A 23,872-nucleotide genomic window follows, 5' to 3' on the forward strand; every position below is an offset into this window, starting at 1 on the left:
CTGCACGCTGCCTGCCGCAGCTCACGTTTTATTCTCTGGAGGGTGTGTAGCAAGAGAAGCAAACAATTCTCATAGGAGGAATTGGGACTACATCAAAGCCACAAAGTGCCAGGGAAGCAGCTACTTTGTCCAAATGGAATCAAAGCAGTATTTAATTTGGGGGAGTCTGTTTTCCATTGCTGTGATCCAGTACCCACAAGGAGCAACTTCAGGCAGGTTTACATTCACATTTTAAGAGAATAAAGTCTACTGTCTGAGGAAAGCTCAGATCATTGCTTCTGCTGAGAAGAGGAGGATGAGGAAGAGGAGGAAGAGGAGGACAAGGAGGACGAGGAGGATGGGGAGATTCAGTACACCTTTAATCCCAGCACTTAGGACACAGAGGCAGGTGAGTCTCTGTGAGTTCAAGACCAGTCTGTTTTATAAACTAAGTTACAGGCCAGCTAGGGTTCTATAACGAGACACACCCAACACTCACTCTCTCCTCCCTTCTTTCTCTTTCCTCTCTCCTCTTCTCTAATCTCTCTCTCTCCCCCTCCCCCTTCCTCTCCCTCCTCCCTCTCTCCCTCTCCCTCCACCCCTGTCTCTCCCCCCTCCCCCCGCTCCCAAAATGGAAGTAGGATACACAGAGGACATGGGACTTTTCTCCAGTGATCCACTTTCTCCAGCAAGGATCTGCCTCCTTAAGCTTGCACAATCTTCCCAGACATCTTCATCGCTGAATGAATGTTCAAACACAGAAGGCCAGAGTGAACATTTACATTCCCACCACAACAGAGAGTTACATGGAAGCCCTATTATTATACATATTGTTGTTTAAAACCTCAGTGAACATATTATCTTAACTTGAGGCACAGTGCAGTCTAAAGTATATATATATATATATATATATATATATATATATATATATATTCTGCAACTCACATGAAGAGTAAGTCACATTTAGTTTTAGATTAAGCACACTGGTATTGGAAATTATTTGGAACCCTGACTTTCAGGAAAATGGCTGTGGCTGCCTCTACTCTGAGCCTTGAGAGAAAAAGGAAGCCTTGGAAGTTTGTAGTGTGTGCCAAGTGTGTCAAGAGTCCCGGTTGTCCCAGATGACAGCTGGCACACACAGGCAACTCACTTGCTCTGACTTTATTTTTTTTCTTGGTAAAGAAATAGCAACTACTTGCCAGCCTGCTTCTTTGCAGGAAGCCAACAAGTTTGCATAGGGGATCTGTCATTTTTAATCATTATTCAGTGTAACTTTGGTTGCCAGAGAATAGAAGCTTGCTTGTTAGGAAACCTTGGATGACAGGGAAATATCCAGAAATGAAAGTGATGCTTCCACTAATTTGGGCCCTGATAATATTGTCAACATGGGGTTGAATTTTTTTTTTTTGAGGGAGCCAGTCTCCTACACCAGACATTGTTCTTTACCCTGAATGACATTTGGCTGTTTAGAGGTGACAGACAGTGCATCTCTAGGGGCAGCCAAACGATGCTCCTTTGGCTACTCCAAAGTCTAGAATCTGCAGAGAGGGCTAGTTAGGTGCCCCGGCGGAGCATGGGAACACAAAACAGGGTTTTAAAACTCATTGGTGTTCTCCTAAAACATATGGCCACCGTGTGTGCAGTTCCAGGGTCTGACATTTCTTGGTTTCTTCTTCAAATAGCAATGGTGTTTTAGGAACCTTCCAGAACTGCAAGGTTCTGTCCTTCACATTCAATTACAAGAACATCGTGAATCTGCTAATGGTCTTTGCTCATGTCTGAGCGCTGTCCCTGGCCAGCGGGTCCCCATCAGTGGTGGTCTCCCCCTTTGGCCAGCATTCCCCAAAGTCCTGGCCTGGAGGTGACTCAGCCTTTGTTAACTGGGTTATCTGATTCCACTTCCCCCACCCACCATGGCTAATTTTGTTTGAGATTTCACAGTGCTTCTAAATTTATATATGTAAACAAACAGGGACACACTTTTCTTCAGGTCTTTATTAGAATTAAAATTAGGAATCCTTCATACAACCGAACTGATGAAAGAGCCGAGTGCAGGTGGATGTTCAAGGTACCTCAGCAATACATGGGGGCGGGGTGTTCCCACGTGCTGCTAATCCGGCTGGCTGGTTTAGTTTTGTAAAGTGTGGTCAGAATGAGTGGAAAGTTTACATGGGTGGTTTTCCAGGGGAAGAAAGATAACCTTCCACTACTAGGTTCTAAAACTACCAAGAGACTATTCGCTTAAAAGCCTGGAGCTCAGGAGCTGTGATTAGCTTTCTTTATGAAGCGGGAGATCAATTAGGACTGTCTGTTGGGCATCGAGGAAGTATCAATCATGGATTCCAGGAAACTGCAAGACTTTGGTCTTATTTTATCTTATTTTGTTATTGCTGTTGGTGCTGTTGTTGTTGTTAATGCCTGTTTGTAGCCTAATGAGAGAGAAGGAAGTGGTATGGATTTGGGTGGGTAGGGAAGAGAGAAGGATATGAGAAGAGTTGAGGGAGAGGGAACTATTATCAGAATATATTGTATTTTTAAAATCTAGTTTCAATTTTTAAAAAATGTCTAAGTTGACACACAAAATTTCACTCCAAATTTAGAAGTTCAGGTTAGCTATCCAGCCATTGCTCATTTTTCTCATGACAGACAGACAGATTTCTGGTTTTCTTGTGTCATAACGAGAAACAATCAATTCCCCTCAAGAAACATTTTAAGAACATCTTTGTGAGCACAGCACAATTTGTCTGGAAAGCAGCTTTCTCCCAGCGTCCAGAATTCCTGAGAGTAAGCAGCGAATGGGTCGGCTTCAGTAGACCAAAGAGCATTTGTGGTGGTGTCTCAGTGTGCTCTGCTGTGACTGTGACCTTGGCAACTGAGTGTTCAAGCTCTGTGGGAACTGCACCGAAATGAGGTTAGTGTGTGCTTCAAGGGGGAGGGGCTCCAGGGCATTGAGGGATTGCAGCACCTTAGCCTTAGGCTGTGGCTGAACTGCCTCTGAAGCTTCCGCGCAGTTCAGTGTGGCACTGATTGATGTGGGTGTTTCCAGGGTGCCCCAGTGCTTCCGGAACAGTTCTCTGTACTCCTAACCTGCTCCATGCTGTAGCCTCCTGAGTTCTGCTGTTTTCCTCCTTCCTTCCTTTGTCCCCCACCCCCTGCTTCCTTCCTTTCTTCCTTTGACAAGACAGGGTTGTTTTGCTGTCCTAGAACGTGATCTCTAGACCATGTTTCCAGGCTGACCTTGAACCCATAGAAATCTGCCTGCCTCTGCCTCCTGAGTGCTGGGATTAAAGGCGTGGGTCACCACCGCCTAGCTTGAATTGGTATTTTCATCCTATTGGTATGTATGAGCTGGTAGTCATCCTAAGGCTGGGTTTAGAAAACCTTCTTCCTCATGCCCAGATCCTTACCACAGGTTTATCCTGCTTCTCTTCATTATACGAGCTCCTACAAACTGCATGATCAAATCTCATTCTGGACATGAAAGAAGTTCCTAGAAGCCTCTTACTTTGCCCTTGGGGATGGTACTCGTGCCTGCTCTTTAAAGGAATCTGTAGTCTTGAAGCCTCACCAATTTTTATGCCATCTGGATTATTGTGCATGCCGGGCTTTTAGAAGAGCTGTAGGACCCAGTAGCTCTCACTGCCAAGAACGGCAGCTGGCCTTTCCCAGTTCCCCATTTCCACATACTGTCCCTCGGTACAGGCAGCAACTAGAAAGCAGCAGATGTTTCTGGTGCTCTTGGATCCATACAGGGTCCTGATAGGAAAGGCCGGGACTTTATCTTCTCTCTGGCCCAGTTTGGAGCTAGGATGTGCTGGAGGCTGGACTTTTGGGTGGAATGTAAATTCTGTGTGCTTGGAGCACTGTGCAGAGGGGAACCTGTGAAGAGACTGTATTTGGTACCTTATTCTCTAATGCAGGAAGTAGGTCAGGGTACAATGTCCTTACGTGGTTCTCAACTATCCCCCCTCCCTCAGCTGGACTTCCTGTAGGAGGCAGGCTCTATCATGCGGCAATCCACTCATCAAAACAACATGGCTTTAAATTGTGGTATAGCCACTTCCTGATTGGCTTTGTAATATTTCTCACTTTCTATTAACATCTGTTTCCTCCCACGGTGGCATTAGCATCTACTCTGCAAAGCCTTTGAGATTAAATAGAGTGTCACATGTAAAGCACCTGCCACCGTGGAGTGCTCCAGAAATGGCAGCTAATCATAGTATTAACATGATGGGGGGGGGGGGGAAATCCTTTCAAGATCAAGGCCATAGCCTTTCTCTGGACCCTCCTTCCCTGCCAGTGATTCTCTTGTCCCGCACCCCCTTAGAGCAAAGGTCTTCCTAAGTGGATTTGATTTTTGTCAGTTTAACAAGAGCTAGGGTCCCATGGGAGAAGGAGTGTCAACTGAGAAACTGTCAACATCTGATTGGCCTGTGGGAAAGCTTGTGGGGCAATGTCTTGATTGATGAGTAGGAGGGTCCAGCCACTGTGGGAGGGGTCACCTCATGGCAGATGGTCCTGGATGGTCTGTGGAGGCAGGCTGAGCAAGCCAGTGTAAGCAGTGTTCTTCCACAGCCGTTGCTCCACACCCCCCTTCATGAGCCCTTGCCTCTGTGTCTCCCAGTGGTGGACTGTGATGGGGATGAATAAGCCAAATAAGCCCCTCCCTCCCCAACTTGCCTTTTGCCATGATGTCAAAACACAGCAACAGAAAGTGACCTGGGACATGGGGCACACGTGCCAGGCCCTGCTCTGTTCCTCACATTTGCTCCTTAACCCAGTTCTTCAGGGGTACTTTTGCCACACAGTGGCATTTACAGGAGCAGTGCTTGGTAAAGGCCACCCCTCCTTTGAGTGGCTGTCCCCTTGGCTTCATAATGGCATCTTTGCTTTCCTCCTAACACATCCTTGCTCTTGAAATAGTTGGGGGACACAAAACATCATGTTACTTCTTTTCTGACCACAGTCATTATCCCAGTAAATGCAACCCATTTACTGACTCTTACAGCTTCAAACGGTACTTACTGGCTTGCTTAGACCCAGCTTTAAACCCAATCCCCAACTCCAGAGTCATAGCTGATTCTTTCTAGGATTCTCTACTTGAACACCTACCTAAGGGCTCTCAACTGTGTGTGTGTGTGTGTGTGTGTGTGTGTGTGTGAGAGAGAGAGAGAGAGAGAGAGAGAGAGAGAGAGAGAGAGAGAGAGAATGTCTATGTGCATGTGTGTATATGTGAGTGTATCTCTGTGCTTGTGTGTGTGTGTACACATATTGAAACTGTGACATTCCACATGCATGGGGAGGGGGCACTCTGTTGTAAGGAATGGAAGAGTGTGGTGCCGGAGGCACATGTGCCCCAAGATCTGCAGAGTAAGCAGGCAAGCTGGAAACCTAGAGTAATGGTGAAAGACAGCATTTCTGTTTACATTTGAAGGAAAGGAAAATGCTATTTTCTCCCTTTGAAGGCAGTCAGGTGAGAGGAACTCTCTCCTACTAGTTGGGGGCAGGAGGTTCATTTCCTGTCCTCCTCTGGTGTTTGGATGGTTGAATGAGGCCCAGCCATGTGGGGAAGGTCTTGTGCTTTACTTAGTGTATCAGTGTGAATATTGATCCCCTTCAGACACCTCACAGAAACATCCAGCATACTGTTCCATCAAATACAGTGGCCCAGCCAAGTGGCCAGGCAAAATAAGCCCCACATGGAAGTCCAAACACTGGACTCCTGGTCTTTTGGACCTGAATCACTCTACCTTTGGATAAAGTTTCCATCTTGAATGTTTTCACCTTGCAGGCACACATAGATATTAATAAACCTGATACACACTGATCAATCAACTTAGCCTTATGGGTGAGCCACAGGTCCCAGTGAGAGATTGTGTCATTAAACAAGGTAGATGGTTCCTGAAGAATGATTATCCTCTGACCTCTACCTCTACAATCACACATATGTGTGTGCACGGGTACACACACACAGAGAGAGAGAGAGAGAGAGAGAGAGAGAGAGAGAGAGAATAAAAATAAGAAGGGCAAACTGACCATTGGGGAACAAGTAAGTCCCTGCTTAGCCACATCTTTAAATATCTCTGTCACTTCTGACTAAACAATAAATTCTGAAGAGCAAGGATCTGTTTTGTATTCTACTGGCCATTTTAAGTTCTCAGTCAATATTTGTGATTGGGAGATTTGCTTAATGTATTTATTTTCATCTAAGTGGTTTTGTGGGGAGCTTTTATTATAATGCCCCAAGCACACACGATTCAATCCTTAGTATAAATACTGGAGGAGTAGATGGCCTGGGTCTCAGTGTCAGAGAGAGGTCCTCCAGAGTAGCTTCCGCATCCCTTCATTCTAAGCAGAGGCACCTGTAAGAGAGGCACACTAACAGCTGTCTGCATGAGCTGCCCACCTGCCTCCTTAGAGCACCCGGAAACAAGGCTCCTGCTCTGGCAAATTTGCTGACCTAATTTTGGAAACTAGAAGGCATTCGGGGTGCCCCACATTCTGTTTCTAATTCATCATGCTTCATGAGAACTGGGATCTCTGACCTGTCCCTCCTCCCAGGTAGCAGTAACGCTGGAAGAGTGTCTCCCCACACACACTTCCCCTCCCCCTCTCCTCCCCCCTGCTCCCAAGGCAATGAGAAGGGTTCCTGCTGCAGGAAGTAAATGGAGCTGCAGTAAGGCATCCCTCCCCTGAATCCAACATCTGTTCAAACTTCTCACAGCTCCCAGGAGGAAGGAGACCCAGCACCAGGCCGGGAGCTATAAAAGGAAGACTGCGTTTGTTCCCTGCTAACTGAGATTTATGGCGATGTGCCCTGACCTAGCCCTGGGCTTATCTCTGTGGTGCCTTTGAAAAAAGGGCCAAGCTGGTAAAGAAGTAAGGCAAAGCAGGAGGATAAATAGGCGATGGTTTTCATATTCATGAGTGCAAACTTTTCAGGGCATCATGACCCATTTGAAGTGAAATGCTGCTGATGCCAAGTGAGATGCCTGTCCCAGGACAGAGCACAGCCCCCTCCTATGAGAACTTGGTATAAAGTTTGCTGCTCTGTGCACTTGAAAGAAGCGGCCAGTACTCATAGTGGAAGTTCACTGATTTGGGCACTTTCTCCATGTAGCCAAAGGAGCAAGTCATTGCTGGTTAAGATAGGCGCTGCCCCGGGGAGCCTCAGTCACTCCCATCCAAAGGTCAGTTTGCATTGCCCCTAGGGCGAATGAGATCCCTGCCTGCTCCTCAGCATCTGTCTTTCCCAGAATAGTCAGCAGCATGGCCTCTGGCCAGTGCTTTCCCCCTTCCCAGCGCAGGAGGCTCTGATCCCTGGCCACTGCTCTGCTGGGCTCCCAGCTGGCTCTTGTTTCCAGCTGCCTCTGAGCCCCTCGGCCAGGAGGTAATGCTGCAGGGTGATAATCATTGTAAAAATAAAACCCGTTGCTAGCCAGGCCAGCCAAGCTGCGTGGGAGGAGTGGAAAATTCAGGCTATGTGTTCTTGGCGTGACAGATTGTCAATAGCCGGGGTGTTCTGCATGGAGAGCTGGGATGAGCTGTTCTGTTTCAGGGCCCAGTCTGTGTGATGTCACTCAACAGCCCTTGGGACATCTCCTCATAGCCACAGACTAGTTCTGCAATTGGTCACCTTCTTGATTTGAAGCCACCCCTGGGAATCTGGTGTCTGTCTTGGGAATCTCTGCATCAGAAATCAGGTGTGGAATCAGCTCTCAGTTGAATTCCAAGGGAGAGCAATTGCTGGCCTTACTTCTACAGGAATGTGGCCCAGCTCACCCCCGATTTGCCCCATCAATGGTACACTTCTCTCACCTTGGGTAAGCTCTGACGCCAGCTCACAGTTAGCATGTGTCATGTGGAATGGCTGTCGCCCTGGAATTGCCATGTGAAATCCAGCTGCTGCTTATTTATTTGTTTGGAGGGGGCGGGTCTTCTTCGGGGATGTTTATGTAGGTTTAGAACTTTGGTTTCCTGAACCCTTGGTCGTGTGGTTGGATTGAGGCAAGGGAAGAAAGGGAAACATCGCTTCTCTACCCACAAGGCAGGCAAGTCTCCATTTGTGCACTTGAGAGCTTCCTTCAGTTCAGGTGAACATTTCCAGAAAGTAATATAGTGTCACGTCTCCCTTTTATTGCCAATGTCGTCCCCCTTCTATATGTCAAGAGATTTAGGGCAGTCCCTATCCCTCCTCCCAACTTATGCCCTCCTCTCACCTCTTCCCCCTCCTCCTCTCCCTCTCCTTTCTCCTCCTCTTCCATCTCCATTCCCTCTTCTGCCTTCTCTTCTTTCTCCCTTGGTACCCTTGTCTTTAAACACACTGAGGGCCACTCTGACTCGGGGCATGGGCTTCAGCGAGCATCTTTGTGAGAACTGCTCCCAGCCATTGGCATAGCAATACCATGTAAATCAGCTAGACTTGTTGCTGTAAACCTATCTCATTACTAGTAGTAGTCACTACTGTTTCATTTTATGAATGCTTCTTTGTCTTCCGAGAAGCATTTCAGATTAAGCAATGGTGTTGTTGAGGATGTGGGAGGTTGCTGCCCGTGTGTTTGGCTGGCTGATTTGCAGATGGTTGCCATAAATACTATAAAGCCAGATTCCTGTAAGTGTGCTGTAAATATTAACCTGTAGAGAAGGTTAGAGACAGAAATGGAGGTGTAGCTTCCCTGACATCTACTGAAGCCAATGGAATTGTACTTTCTAGTAAAAGAGCCCCGACATCTACATGGGACTCAACTCTTGGGTTCAGAGTTAGATCGAACTCTTCCAATTGCATCTCTTGGATGTGTACGTTCAAATTCCAAAATAACAATTGCGCACCCTGCATGTCAGCACTGCGCTGGACACAGTTGCATGCAAACCACTTGTACTGTGGAGTGCACAATCTCATGAAGGCCCATCCATCTGTAACCATGGAGGAAGTCTGCAAGCACTGGTGTAGCAGTTCAAGGCATGGCAGGTGCATGCACCAAGTGAGAGACAACTGAGAGAAACAGATGCTGTGGTGCAGGTGAGTCGGGACACCTGGTGCTTGGTGCAGGCCTGGGTTAAAGCTGGTTCTTCCTGCTACTGAGTGGGCTAATGCCTTTCAAAGAGAGAGGAACGTCACAGAAAGGGTTCAGGGCCGTAGCTGACATCTAGGACATGCTGCTCAGTGACAATCTGCCCTGATGCAGGTTCCTTGAGAGTTAGTGTCAGGGACAGGGTAGACTGAAGCACCAGAGGAGACTCAGTGAGGGTGAGGGGCTTGGGGGCCTAGCTAGCAAGTTTGCCCCTCTATGGCCAGGGCAGGAGTGAATGGTGAGAGGCTTTGAAAGGCAAGTTGGGCCAGATTGTAAAGTCACTAATAAGGTCGGCTTGACCCTGAAAACAATGGTGAGTTAGCTGTGCCTGTGAGCAAAGAGGAGGTTTTGAAAAATCTGCTCTGGTCGCTGGGAGAGTTGCTGGTTTGGAAATGAGGAAGGTATTAGAGAAGAGGTGGGATCACATGCACTTGCCCAGAGCATATGGCAGGCCTGCCGTGTCCCAGGTGTGCCGGCCTGCCGAGTCCCAGCTGTGCCAGCCTGTAAATGAAGGCCAGGCCAATCATCGTGACTAGAGAGGGGAAAAATAGTATAATAAAAGTTTTCTGGGGTGCGGTGTTACACGCCTTCAATCCCAGCACTCAGGAGACAGAGGCAGGAGTAGTTCTGAGTTTGAGGCCAGCCTGGTCTACATAGCAAGTTCACAGCTATACTGAGACTCTGTCTTAAATAAAAGAGTAAGCCCTAAAAACATAAACATACAAGTAATATTCTACAGATTGAGCAAGAGATAGATAAATCGATAAATTGAATTTGAATTGGGAGTAGAAGTGGAAGGGAGAAAGGGGAAAGAGGAAAATGATATAATTATAATCTCAAAACAGAAAATATGTATTTTTAAAATTTAAAAAAAAAAAAATGAAACCTGGACACCATTTAGAAGTGGAGTCATAGAGAAAGAAAACAAGTGTAATAGCCTGACATAGGAAATGACCCTGGGGGTGCTGGGCCTCAGTTTCATCAGGTGCGGGAGGAAGACGACAGCCTCCTCTTCCCAGTTTCCTCTGTGCTTCCTCCTTCTCTGGGAAAGGGAGCTGCAGGTGAGAAGGTGGCATGCCTCTCTTCAGCTCTGTGAGAGAGAGGTCAGGGCAGGAACCAGATTTACGTCCAGAGAGATTCTAAAAGTTAAGCCGTGACGACAAAGGGACCAGCAGCTTTGGTAGGGATTCTTACAGCTTACCTTGAATGGTCAGTCTGTCCTTTTTGTAAAATGGAGACTGGCGTTTGACTTCGGAAAGTAGCTTTTCCTGTTGAAAAGGAAATGTTATCAGAGACAGCATGAATCATGGAAAAGAGGAAAATACGGTGCTGTTTGATGAGAGCTTGTAGGCCACTGCAGGTAAACAGCAGACGTGAGTGGGATATGTAAATATTGACATGGAACCAGCGGGAAACGGGATGGGAAAGGGGGCACTGGCATTAATTGGAAAGAGGTTGTTCATGATCCGAAGGAAAAGACAGAAACTAAGAGATGGGGCTGCCATTGCCTCTGACTGTGCTGATCTTTCCAGAAACTACTAGAGGCACATTTATTGGAAAGACAGCTGTGGACTGTAGGCTAATTTATTGTCGGGGTGAGTCAGCGCCAATCCTTTATTGCATGGGAGAGTTTCTAATGGGATAAATTTAATAATCCTGAAAAAAAACACTCCATGTGTATTGAGCTAGATTCTTAATAGGAAATCTCCTTCAGTGTAGCCCATATAGGGTGCACATTGAAGAAGCATGCCACATACTGGGCACAAAGAAAGTTGCATCCTTTTTTTAGTTAATTCTGTAGCAATCCCATACACTGTATTAGCAGGCAAGCCAGTGTCTGTGTTCAGAAGAGATAACCCCTGTATATGTTGGCACTATCTCAATAAATTAGGCTACAGAGATCAGCACAATCAAAGGCAACAGTGGTGCTCTCTTTAAGTGTCTTTCTTATTCAGGACTCCCCAGGGCTTTCCCAATTTCCTCCTCGGAGGTTTTACAATTCTAGGCTATATTTGCTCCTCACCACCTCACAGTGGCGCTATTTACAGGACCCCAGTACAGTCCTGTGCTGCTGGGAACCACGCCTATCCTGCTCTGGAAGCAAGCATGGCGGCCCCAGCTGGGCTGATTCGAGGCCTCTTATACATTTACCACCCAAGGGGCTATTTCCCACCAGGTTCCTTCCTTCAAACAGTGGACCAGACTTTCTGTAAAATTCTCAAGATAAAGGATCTGGAAACTGAGTTTACACAAGTCTGGTAGGTCCCTACTGTTAGAAACCTCCATACACATAGTGTGTTTGGAAATTGGTTTGTTTGTTTGTTTGTTTGTTTGTTTGTTTTGCTTTGCTTTGCTTTTTCCCATCCTATTGGTGGTACCGTCTGAGCTCACACTATCATCTGACCTTAGAGAACCTGCCACCACCGTATATTTTCACTGGTGAAAGAAAATTTTACTTTATGTCCTGAGTCACCTGAGGATGTAGGATGCAGCTGGCAAGAGCACTGGGAACAATGAAGGAAGGAGTGATTTGGACAGAAGGGAAGAGGCTGGTGGGGGATGGTAGAGCCTAGAGCCTAGAGAGATGCATCATGGGTAGTGTGCTTCATGAGAAAGTTCTCTGTGTTCCACATTGGGCATCAGGACCGATGGCTGCCAGGCCCATTGTTTTCCAAAGGCAGCTGTTCCGGGTGTAGCTAACAGGGCATAGCTGAGCAGGCCAAGCTGAGGGCTTGTCTATGCGATAAACATGATGCATAATTTATCATCCAAATTGGAATACTTTTAGAACAAAAGGAGCACTGTAAAAATAAAACCAGGGCACAGGTGTAGGCAGAAAGGAAACCAGAGGCTAGAATCGACTGAGCCAATAATTGTGAATAATAAATTATTCTGGTTACTAGGGAAGCTGGGGGAGGGAGCAAGCTATGCCACCCAATGGTTACATGATTGAAGAGAGAGGAGCCATACACAAGGCAATTGCCAGCAACCATTAGAGGTGAGGTTTAGCAAGTGCCAAACAAACGATACTCACAGAGCATGGCAGGGCAGCCTGGGTGAAGACACCTTGACCGTTGTATCAGGGCACTGACCTGCTGCTTACATAAGGCACTTAGTCTACTCACTTGGGTTGGTTTGTTGATTGACTGATTGATAACTCAGCCATTGAGTGAGCCACATGCTCTGTTCAAACTACTGTACCATGGTGGTAAGAACATGGTGGTTCAGACAGCTGCTCAGCCTCCCACTTTGAGACCTGGAAGGAACTCTTTCTCTACCAGCATTGGCCTCCTGAGTACTAGACAAACAGGCCTGCTTCCTCCCTCTCAGCTCTGCTAATATCATAGTCTTTGACCTCTTAGCTTCTGGGACTGTAGGGAATGGGTTTGTTGTTGATAAGCTGCCAAGTTTATGAGTTTTGTTTTGTTTTGGGTATATCTGCATAAACGGACCAAAATAATTCCTATAGGACTGCCTCGTGCTATTGTAAATGCAGAAATTAAACAAGATACCGTCAACAGACGTTCAGTGGTTCCTGGCATAGAACGGACAAGAGATCCTAGCTGTGGTTCCTATTCTCTAGGGATCATACTAGAAGCACAAAAGAGGACCAAGGAGAGGACCGTGTCAAGGAGAATCCAGAAAGGACATTGGGTAATAGCACTCCGTGTGTTGTAACTAACCTCACAAAAGAAAGACTTTATGTTACTGTTGGTGGTTCGGGTGTTTAGGGCATTGTCTGGATTCCTCTCTACCCATACCATACTGTCAACTGAAAAGAGGGGATGGCCTTACTGTCTTAACTACAACATGGAATATCATCTCACAGAGTGAAGGACAGAGGGGAGGGCCTTACTGTCTTAACTACTACATGGAATATCATCTCACAGAGTGAAGGACAGAGGGGAGGGCCTTACTGTCTTAACTACTACATGGAATATTATCTCACAGAGTGAAGGACAGAGGGGATGGTTTCCAGGATTGGTTAAGTTGTGTTTCTTACTATTTCCTATGTCCAGTTTGGTCACATATGTTATATGAAATGTGGCTAGCCCAAATTAGATTGTGTCATAAAATATATACTAAGTTGCAAATATTTATCAATTTTATCAAGATTCTCATAATGATTTTTCTAAGCAGCGCCATGTTGAAATAATAATACTGTTAGATACATTTTGGTTAAATAAAATATACTCTTAAAATGAATCCCAAATATTTTTTTAAAAATTTAATGTGAGTGGACTATTAATGAGAATCCCAGCTCTTCTCTGCAGCTCACACTGGAACTATGCACCTGAATACTGTCTCCTGCCCACTGGAGGCTGTGTCTGACCAATCCAGGGCTCCTCGCCTCAGCTTCCTCTTCCCACCACAAAACCCACCAGGGCTACAACCTCAGCTGTCACTTCACTTACTTAAAATACAGTTTAAACTCTCAATTACCAGGTATGGAAGCTCACGCCTTTAATCCCTGTACTCTAGAGCAGAGGCAGGTGAATCTCTGAGTTCAGGGTCTACGGAGAGAGAGGCCCTGTCTCAAAAAAAAAAAAAAGCAAAGAGAATTCTGGATCTGAGGATGACCAAGCACAACTCTGAAGGACAGGTGACACGAAGCTCTGCTAGGGTTTCATGTCACCTGCAGACTCTGGAGGGATCACTTGCTGTGACTTCTGATAGACTGAAGCTTTTTTCTGGCTTGCTAGACTGAAAACCACTCTCACCTTCAGGCACTCTGTGACCCTAACCTGTTACAGGTTCATTTATAGGGGAAAATAAAAGATCAGCAGTGAATGTCTAGATTCTAATTAAGCTCCTTCATTTCTGTCTTCCTTCTGCCTGGTTCTACATCATCAACGTTGTTGGTTCTCCATCTTAGAGGTAACACTGTCTCCATGGCTACAACCGCCAGAATATTTTAGTTATTTTTGTAATCATTAGGCATAAAGAAGCACATTTAAAATTGTGCTCTTCCCATTTACTTCTCACTAAAGCTGGCAGTTGTATTATTTTATAGATGAAATATATGTATATATAATACATATATACAGTATATATAGTACATATTATATTGTGTATATGATATGTACATCGATATATTATTATGCATAATATATATTATATTTATACTATATATAATAATATATAATTATATGTAATTATATAATATATACATATTATATATTTTTGTATTATTAGCAAGAATCATTTTAAAGATCAAGAAAATGAGTACGTTTTCAAAGCTACTTAAGAAAACCTACTTACAGTGTGGTCCGGCAGACACTTCTCTTTACACTCAGTGTAGAGATGAGTAAGTGCTCAGACATAGCCTCTCCTCCTCCACAGACCCTTGTTTGGAGAAGATTACCTCTTTGCCAGAAATCCCTGGTGAATTTATAGCTCCAATTCAGAAATAAATAATATTCATGGTCATAAATTATTGCATGAAGGATGCCACAGGATTGTTGCGTCTCTGACTGATGCAAAGCTCTCAAGGCCCGTGGGACTGTGCATCCTCCCCAATGCAAGGCTCCCTGTCTTCCTGAATAAATAAAACTAGTCCTGATCCCCCCAGTCTAGATTAAGCCCGCTCTCAGGGCTGTTCTCTGCCAGGGCTTGGGAAGAGCCTGGTTTCCATTGGCTTTGCTGGCATCTCAGTCAGAGGGAGGAGTTCTGCCCCAGTTCTGTCAGGTGGATTCTGGGAAGCCTGAGAGAATTCTGAGTTTTCTTCTAGAGAATGAGTTCCTCCCTCCTTCATCTCCTACATGTAGCATGAGCATTTTCTGTGTAAAATGGTGCCTCTCACACTCAGAGCATTCATTACCAAATGGTTTTTGTCACCCCAAACAGAGCCTCTGTGCCCATAAAGTATGGAGACCCCACTCAATCCCGGTCTTCAGGCGCTCGGTGAACCCTCTTACTCTGTAAGAACTTGTCCACTGTAGGTGCTGCAGGTGAGTGTGGCCATGCGATATTGAACCTCTTGGCTCCTGTTAGGCAGTGGGATGCTGTCAGGGTCTCTCTATGTTGAAGTGTGAATCACACGTTTATTCTTTTTAGGATATAGTATGTCATTGTGTATCTAAGCCACCTTTTTTGATGCATTTCCTGTTGACTATGGGGATGTTCCCATCTTTTGGCTATGCATAATTTTGCTCGTTTGTGTGTGGTTTGCTTTCCGGTGTTAGAGACCAAATCTGGGGCATGCGCATGCTAAGCAATCAGTACCACGACGCTTCGACCGCTGAATGGTTTTCGGAAAGAATGAGTTCTTTGAGAAAGCTCATCTGTCCGTAGAGAGTAGAGAGCATCCACACAACTAGAGAGGAAGCTGAATCTAGAAACAAGTGAGGCGATTATAACATAAATACTTTAGAAGAAAAAGACCGATGGCCTCATTTCAGGATAATGTAGTTAACCCAAGAACTGCTTCCTAGTCAGCCATGGAATTGTGATTTTAAAATAATAAAGTGCTAGAGGGCAAAGCAGTAGCTTTGAAAGGCTTGACTGAAGGAGATGTGGAAAGCCTGCAGTTGGACCTTAGGTTCAGTGTGAAACGCGCATGCGCGTGCACACACACAGACACACACACACACACAGAGACACACACACACACACACACGCACACACGCACGCGCGCACCATGTGTATATACCACTGTGCATTTGTCGGGGAGCAGAAGATAGCTCTTCATGACACCTGAACCAAATCCCATAGGCTTGAGAGCCCTCAGAAAGGCTCGCCAAACTCCACCTTCAGGCTTGTGTCTGTGTCTATGCCTACGGCTGCATGAACCATGGTGGACTTGCTAAGAGCAAGTGTTTGGTTTTTTGGGGTTTTTTTGTTTGTTTGTTTTGTTTTTGTTTTTGTTTTTGTTTTTTTGGTTTTTTGAGACAGGGTTTTTCTGCATAGCCCTGGCTTTCCTGGTACTACTTTGTAGACCATGCTGGCCTCGAACTCAGAAATCTGCCTGCCTCTGCCTCCCAAGTGCTGGGATTAAAGGCATGGGCCACCATGCTGGACAAGAACCCCTGCCCTTTAATCCTGTCTGCCTGCCGCTCTTAGCTGTGTAGTCTTGGGGAGCTAGCTCACTAGGGGTTCTCTGCTTCACTTTCATTTTCTTTTTTTCCTTATATTTAAATATTTCATTCTCTACAAAAAAAAAATTTTTTAAAGTTTCAAAATTTATGTACAGGAAGTCGGGGCTGGGAGTCCTGCCCAGGGTCAGATGGGAGAAGGGCAGCAGCCTCCCAGCCTGCTGCATGGTTCTGAACCTAGTCTTGCTATCTCTTGACTTCATGATTTTTTGGTTTGGATTGGTCTGGTTTTTTTGGTTTTTTGAGACAGGGTTTCTCTGTATAGCTCTGGCTGTCCTGGAACTCACTTTGTAGATCAGGCTAGCCTCGAACTCAGAAATCCGACTGCCTCTGCCTCCCGAGTGCTGGGATTAAAAGTGTGCGCCACCACACCCGGCTAGACTTCATGTTTTTAAAAGCAAACACTCTGCACAGGCACCCATGCGCCCCCCCTGCGCCCCCCCCCACCCCTGCCACAGGCATCCATGCGCCCCCCCCCGCTCCCCCTCCCCCCGCCACAGGCATGCATGCACTCTCTGCCCCACCCCCATACACAAATTCTGCCACACTGGAAATCTGTCCTGCGACTGTCACTTGTCCACAGGAACACTGTTCTCTTGGAATGACCTCTTGCCTGAGGGGGCCACAGAGGCGGAGCAGGATGGGACTAAGAGGGGCATGATGGAGGCTGTCACAGAGGGTCAGTTTTAGAGTTTCTCTAAGCCTTTTGGGCTTGTTTCCTCAGTTAGGTGGACAGTCCTTCTTGGCCCCACCTACCCTAGCCCCAAGGTGCAGGGACAGATGAAAGGGACAGACAGGCACTTTTGGAGACATGGAAGCAATGAAGGATGGCAGAAGGGGCCAGAGGACCCCTGGACCCGTGGAGTCCCAAGCAGCCACAGTGAGGGGCAGGCGCTTCTTGAGTCTTGCCCGGGCCCTAGCCTGGTACTGAGAAATGCCTAAGAGAAAAGGGAACCTGGGCTCCCCGTGAGTGTTGAGGAAGGTCACAGATCCCACCTGATGCCTGTCCTCTCTTGACCCAGCCCAGCTTGCCCTGGGGAACAGGTGTGGGATGACAGGGAGGCAGGGGGGCTAGGAGCATGCAGCACCCCTGCAGTAGCACCCCTGCAGGTTCTGGGGAGGGACAGACAGTAGCTTGTGACTAAGGTCGGGGGAGTATGTGTGTGACAGGAGAGGAGTGTGACATCCATGGAAGGAAGGGTCCTGGGTAGGTACTGGAGGACCTCTGCTGAGGGGGCTGTCTGTGTAGAAGCTGAATTCTATGCCTACCAAGTTCAGCTCTTCCTCAGGGTCACTGAGAAAGCTGCTGTAGGCACTGCCCTCTGCGAGGTACAGTGGTTTTGACCAAGGCCAGCCAGCTTTTGCATCGGATAAAGGGCATTGAACAGCCCTCACAGGTCCTAGGGAGGGACAGACAGTAGATTGTGACCAGGTAGATGGTAGGTTGGTATGTAATGGTGGTGGTGGTGGGGGGGGGGGGTCCTATCTTGTCTGGTTCTATCTTGCCAGTGTGGCTGATGAGGCTGATATATTGATCACCTTCCACCAGGTACTGTGGCTTGGTCTCGGGCAGCCAGCTTTCACGTACCACTCGGCGGACATTGGTGTGTGTGTCGACTGCAATGTCATTCAGCTCACTGTCCCTGAAGTTGGGGGTGGTGTTCTGGCAATAGAACTTGGCAGAGATGAGGACACGACTGTACAGTGGCTTGTGTCTGGGGTCATTGGTAGAAGAACGGAAGCCAGTGCCACAGCTATTGGCCAGTGTGTGACAGTTAAAGAAGGAAGCCAGGAGCCACTGCAGCAAGACCTTGTGCGGTGTGCCTGCACTGATGTTGATGGTTCATGTATACATTGGTGCCTGTCATGAGCTCTGGTGTCTCTGAGAGGTCACCTTCATTATAAAGCTTTGGGTTTCAGTGATTGCCAATCTGGTTGATAGGTTCATTTGGGAGAGATGCCAGGTCTTGCCAAACTCCAACATGACTGCGGGGCTCAAAACCACCTACTCAGGGAGGGCCTCTACCTTCTCAGCCATCTGGCCAATGTTCAACATACTACTGTACAGGGTATACATGTTGCAGATCTGACAGTTCTCATCTGTGCCCTCCTCACCTACATCATCATCTTCATCCTCTTTGTTGTGATGGAGCTGGGGTGCTGTAAGCACTGGAGATACCTGTGCTGCTCTGCTCTGACATGCTGGGCCCACTCACACATCCCCCCCACACACACACACTGCAACCACAGCCACTGCTGCTGCTGTTGTGGCCACTGAGACTGGCTGGGGCACCTGGTTAGGGGCCAGGTCTGGCGTGGAGAACTTGGCCATCTTGAGGCTGCCTTTGTTGCCACCACTTCCGGCAGCCTCCTTCTGGCTGCTCTCCCACAGCTTCTTGGTCATGGGTGTGCATTGCCCTGAGTCCAACTCCTGTTCTGTCTTGACCGAGACACAAGGGGCAGTGGAGAGCTCCAGGCTGGCCAGCCCAATGTCTGTGCTTAGCTGCAGGACTGCGAAGCTCTGAGGATGGAGAGGCCTTGAAAGTCGCTAACTTGGAGAGCTAACTTTGAGGAGAACTCGGTGCCTTTCTCCGTGATCTCCTGGCTCTGCAGGCTGTGTAGATAAGCAGGAACTGGTCCCCATGCTCACGCTCAGCCGGCCTGTATAGCAAACTGTAGGGAGCTGCTGGAATGACTGTGGCTGCACAGCGGCCGGCAGTTCTACCACAGCACTGCTGCGGCTGCTGTTGAAGAGGTCCCAGAAGGAGCTGCTGGTGGCCATCATGGCACAGTGGGATTTGGAGTCATGGCCCTTAACCAGCACTGGTATGTCACAGTATAGTCCCCATAGCCGCTGCTCACGGGTGCACTCGAGGATGCTGCTGCCAAAGTCTGGAATCTTCATCTGCAGGGTCTGAGTCATGGTGCCCCTGGTTTTAACCCACACCTCTCCTCTCTTGTTATCTTAAAACTTGTGTGATTGTAGTGTCAACCTCAGTGGAGGTTCGTGAGGATTAAATAAATTAATCTGTGTGTAACACTGTTTATTTTTTTTCTTCTTCTTCTTTTTTTTTTTTTTTTTTTTGGTTTTGGGAGACAGGGTTTCTCTGTATAGCTCTGGCTGTCCTGGAACTCACTTTGTAGACCAGGCTGGCCTCAAACTCAGAAATCCGCCTGCCTCTGCCTCTGGAGTGCTGGGATTAAAGGCGTGGGCCACCAAACCTGGCTTGCAACACTGTTTCTTAACTGTTGCTTTGTTGGCGTCTGATCAGTAGCGATAAATTAGGCAGCCAACCAGAGCCTACAAGTGGGAGGAAAAGGTAGCGTTTTGATTGTTTGGTAAGTGAGGCTTTTGTCACTGTCTCCTTGTGAGGTGGTAAAGCAATTCAGATAGTCTGGGCGCTCTCATCATGCCACTTAAGTATGGGACCCCTGGGCACAGTACCTATGGTATGACATGCATGAATATTCTCTATGAATCCTACAGTTCACCAGCCAATAATAAAATCATAGCACTTTAAATCATTACATGGTTTTAAAAAAAAAGCATAAACTCATTAAAACATTAAATCCTTAAAATTATGATTTTGGTAAATCTGATTTTTTTTTTCACTTCTTTTTTTATAAGCCAGCAAGGGGGTGACCAGGCTTCCCTTGAGCACTAGGCTTAAACTCTAGCCTTTGGGGTGTTTTCTAAAATAACCATGTCTTCTTTAATCACAGGTGGGAAGGGCTGAGCGGATGGTGGCCAGTGGTTCAGAGGTTCAGATAGGCGCTTGCCTGTGGTTCCATGTGGAACCAGCACACCCCCAAGGCTCTGCCCAGAAGAGCAACCCTGGCAAACAGAAGGGAGAGGCAGGCACAAGTCTCAAAAACGGCACCCCCAGCCCGCACCTTCCCCCCCCTCCCCCCCCCGGCCAAGAGTTCTCTCTCACCACAGAAGGCCAGGAAGGAGCCCAGCTGGCACTTCAGGGATATCAGCAGCCATTAGTCCCCTGTCTCCTCTCTCGCTGCTCAGGCTCATCCACAGACCTGTGTCCACTGGCATCATGTCTGGCTGTAAGCACTGTCTGCTCTTCTTGGGTGACAAGCTGGAGATTACTAGGGACTTGAAGTCAGCCTAGTAGTTTATGAGTAAAGATAACTAACTGTAGGATGTACCAAGTATTTCTCATCCTTGAAAGTTTAGCTATGACAGAAAGGCGTGTCAGAGGAGCAGTTCAAGAAAAATGAGGTTAAATGAAAGGCTTCTCTTGGAAACAAAGATCCTGGGATACTTTTCTGAGAGGACAAAGGCTGGAGAAATGTGATTTTTTTTTTCTTTCTTTCTTTCCTCTTGGCATTTCTGAATTCTGTGTTTTTCAGCAGAGACCAAAATCCACACTGGATGATGTTCCCTTTCTGAGCTTTGGCTGCTTGGTTGTAACATGAGATAACTAGTTCAGAGACTAGTTAGCTAAGGGAGGTTAGCTAAGAGGGGGATGTGAAGATGTGTGGTAGTCACAAAGGATTACAATAGATGCTTGGTTTTCAAGCGTTTCTTTATATGTGCCACGGTGCTCCATAGGGATCGAAGCGGGAACTTAGAGTCCCCTGAGACTGGAATCCAACTCTGTCCCCAATTCATAATCTCTGTCCAATCTTGAAGAAATTATGCAATTTCCCTAAGCCTCGGTGCCCTTGTCTGTGGAGTGAGGTGAGCTATTCTTTCCTTGTGAGGTTGTTATGGGGATCAAATGACATATTGTACAGGAAACAGTGAGCAGGTGCCAGGACCATGAACAGTGGTGAAGTGAAAGCAACAGGCTTGGTGACTGTGGTAAGAGCAGCTAATGATGTAAGAATCCTAGGCCGATCAACTTCCCTCTGCTCAGTCTTGTTCCTCTCCTGCTCCTGCAGAGCCCCTTCGCCCAAGCCACCTTCCTGTCCACTTCCTTTTGTGTGACCCACTGGACCTTATTGGGGTTATGCACATGAGCATGGAGACTATCTAGATTATGAGCAGCTTGTCATTGTCTACACCACTGAAGATGACACTCTCCCCACTGAGCAGCCATTAACTACTCATAGCTCTTCAGGGAGCAGAGAGGCCTCGGGAGCTCCGCCCCATCACGAATGGACTGTCGATGGGGCCTGGCTTTTTGTAGTGTAGGTTCTGGGGCTTAAACTCACAGCCTCAAGCTTGTAAGGCAAGTACTTTAATGACAAAGCCATCTCCCAGCCCCTAATGTTATATTTTCAAAGAAATCCTCGCAGAGTTCATATGAAACGGTGAGTTAAAAAACAGAAAGCATCGGCCGTCTCTCCTTACCTACCTAGTATCAGCTACCAGGTTTAACGCTCCACACTGTCGAAACTTCTTGGGCCCGTGGAAGTCTAGGCTTGTGTATTTTATGTAAGAGATGTGTATTATGGTTCTCTAAAGAAACAAAACTGATAAAATATGTATACATGTATATATACATACACACATATATGTATATATACTTAAAGGCCGTGATCCAGCTAGTTTAACAGTGGCTGTCTCCTGGCAGGAAGGCCATGGATACGAGACTTGCTCAGTCCATGAGGCTGGCTGTCTCAGCAGCCCTAATCTGGTGCTGGAGTCCTGGAGTATTCCTAGAGAGCTGCTGGTCTTCAGTCTGTGTTGGCATCCAGATGAGTTAGGTCCTAGCACGAGTGAAGAAATGCCTGCCTGGCTATAGGATAGTGGAATTGCCACTGAGAGCAAGGGCGAGCATACAAAAAGCAAAGCCTTTTTTTTTTCTTCCCTCTCCTTTTTGTGTGGGATGCTACCAGGTGTGCCCAGGTGGGTGTTCCCACCTCAAATCTGATCAAGAAAATCCCCCACAGAGGTGACCAGCTGCTTGGGCTTTAGTTGAGTCCAGATGTGCTCAAGTTGACAGCCAGGATGACAGGTTAGAATAGTGAAGGACACCCATTACCCAAAGAGTGACAGTAAGTTATTCTGAATCAATGGAGGAGCATAAACCATAAATCTGAGATATTTTCTCTTTTATTTAATTACTAGATTTCCCTTTTTACAATTTATTTTTATTATTTTTTATTATGTGCCTCTGTGGGGGTATGTGTACACAAGTGTAGGTGCCCTCAGGGTCACAAATATCATCCCTCCCCCCCCCCCCAGTCTTAGTTACAGAGGGTTATGAGCCCCACCCAGTGTGGGTGCTTCCCAAGAGCAGTGTTTGTTCGCTATTCACCGCTGAGCTGTCTCTGCAGCTCCGAAGGCTCTTCTGGTGCTGTCATTCGGGGCTTTCTCATGCTGCCACTTAGGACTCATGGGGGAGCCAGCTGGGAGTGGCATGTTCCTCCCTCCATCTACCCTGGGCTGGGAGTGGGATGTTCCTCCCTCCATCTACCCTGGGCTGGGAGTGGGATGTTCATCCCTCCATCTACCCTGGGCAAGCTTTCTCGAGCCCTTAGCGCCCTCCTCCTCTTGCCCCAGCATGCCACACAAACACAGCCTTTCTCCTCTGTAAGAAGGCAGGAAGTGTGGCTGTGGATGCTGGGAGAGAGTGAGCTTCCTGCTCCCTCCGTGGGGATCCGAGTTCCGTAGGAATTCTCAGAGGCAATTTCCTGATGGAGTTTGACCTTGACAGTGAAGATACACGGCAGATAAACTAATAACAAAACAAGATCCTGCCCTACCTGAAGCTCAGACCCTAAAAATGTTTACAAGCTTCTGACGCAGAAGTAGGCTGAGGATGTGGCTCTGTGGGTAGGAAGCTAACAGAGATAATGTAGTTGGCCCGGTGCTTAGAATGCCCAGGCCCAGGGCTCAGTCTCAGCACCCAAAATCAAACACAGAGACAATCCATTCCAAGTTCTGCCTGCACTCTATTCTGTGTAAGCTATAGATAGAGGCGTCTTGATTACGTTGGTTATTCCTTGGGCTATGATCACTACCCAAGTGAACTTTGAATTTTTGTCTTGTTCTGTTTTGTTTTGAGACAAGATTTCTCTGTGTAGCTCCAGCTGTCCTGGTACTCACTCTAGACCAGGCTGGCCTCGAACTCACAGATATCCACCCTTGCTTCCCAAGTGCTGGAATTTAAAAGCCTAAAAGCATGCACCACCGGGACCCAGCCCCCAGAATGAACTGTCAATTACACGATGTGAAGCTATGATTTTCTTTGAAAACGAGAGTTATTTAATATATCTCCATTTCTAGGAGCTAACTACTGTTCCGCTCAGGTCTAGGGTTGGGGTTCACCTCTGCAGACATAGGGTGGGTTCTGATTCAGGACTAGTAGAGCAAGCCTCAGCTCCTACCCTGACTCCTCTGAGTCTTACACAGGCTGGAGATTTGTCAAGGATGATGAGAGCTGATAGAAACAGAACGGAGCCCTCAGAAGAGCAGTGGCCAGGGGCTGAGCCCCCTGTGGTCCTACACTCCCAAGCTCCACAGGCCTTCCTTCCAGTCAATGCTGCATCTACTGTGCACGTGGATGTTTTACCAGCTTCTCTTAAGGGCTATGTGAGAACACACTTGTGAGTTTTCCCATCCTGGCTGGCCTGAAGGGACCTTGCTGTCCCTTCCTGGTGTGTTAGGTGAGATGTCTTTGCCACTTTCACGCATAGTCATGAGATGTTGCATTCAGAGAGCTCCTGTTCTTTACCCTTGGGGCATTTTATAATCCCATCCCATAAACCTCCTTTCAGCATCTGTGGCTGATATAATGGCCTCGTGCATGTCACAGCTATGTC

General features: G+C 47.1%; 1 protein-coding gene and 1 pseudogene across 12 annotated transcripts in view; one reads left to right on the plus strand and one right to left on the minus strand.

The window, feature by feature from the left end:
* Positions 1-23,872, plus strand: part of Ncald (neurocalcin delta) — a 432,610-nt gene that overhangs the window by 352,314 nt on the left and 56,424 nt on the right. Inside the window, exon 1 of one of the 12 annotated variants that reach the window (XM_029469815.2) lies at positions 14,898-15,001. The exons of the other annotated variants lie outside the window; for them this stretch is intronic. The gene's annotated coding sequence lies outside the window, so the exon portion shown is untranslated. Of the gene's footprint in view, positions 1-14,897; positions 15,002-23,872 lie in introns of those variants that run through there. 12 annotated transcript variants of the gene reach the window in all.
* On the minus strand, positions 17,436-19,067 carry LOC110310806 (nucleus accumbens-associated protein 1 pseudogene; annotated as a pseudogene).

This window comes from Mus caroli, unplaced genomic scaffold (assembly GCF_978045245.1).
Source record: "Mus caroli unplaced genomic scaffold, Mus_caroli_1 scaffold_16, whole genome shotgun sequence".
Lineage (NCBI taxonomy): Eukaryota > Metazoa > Chordata > Mammalia > Rodentia > Muridae > Mus > Mus caroli.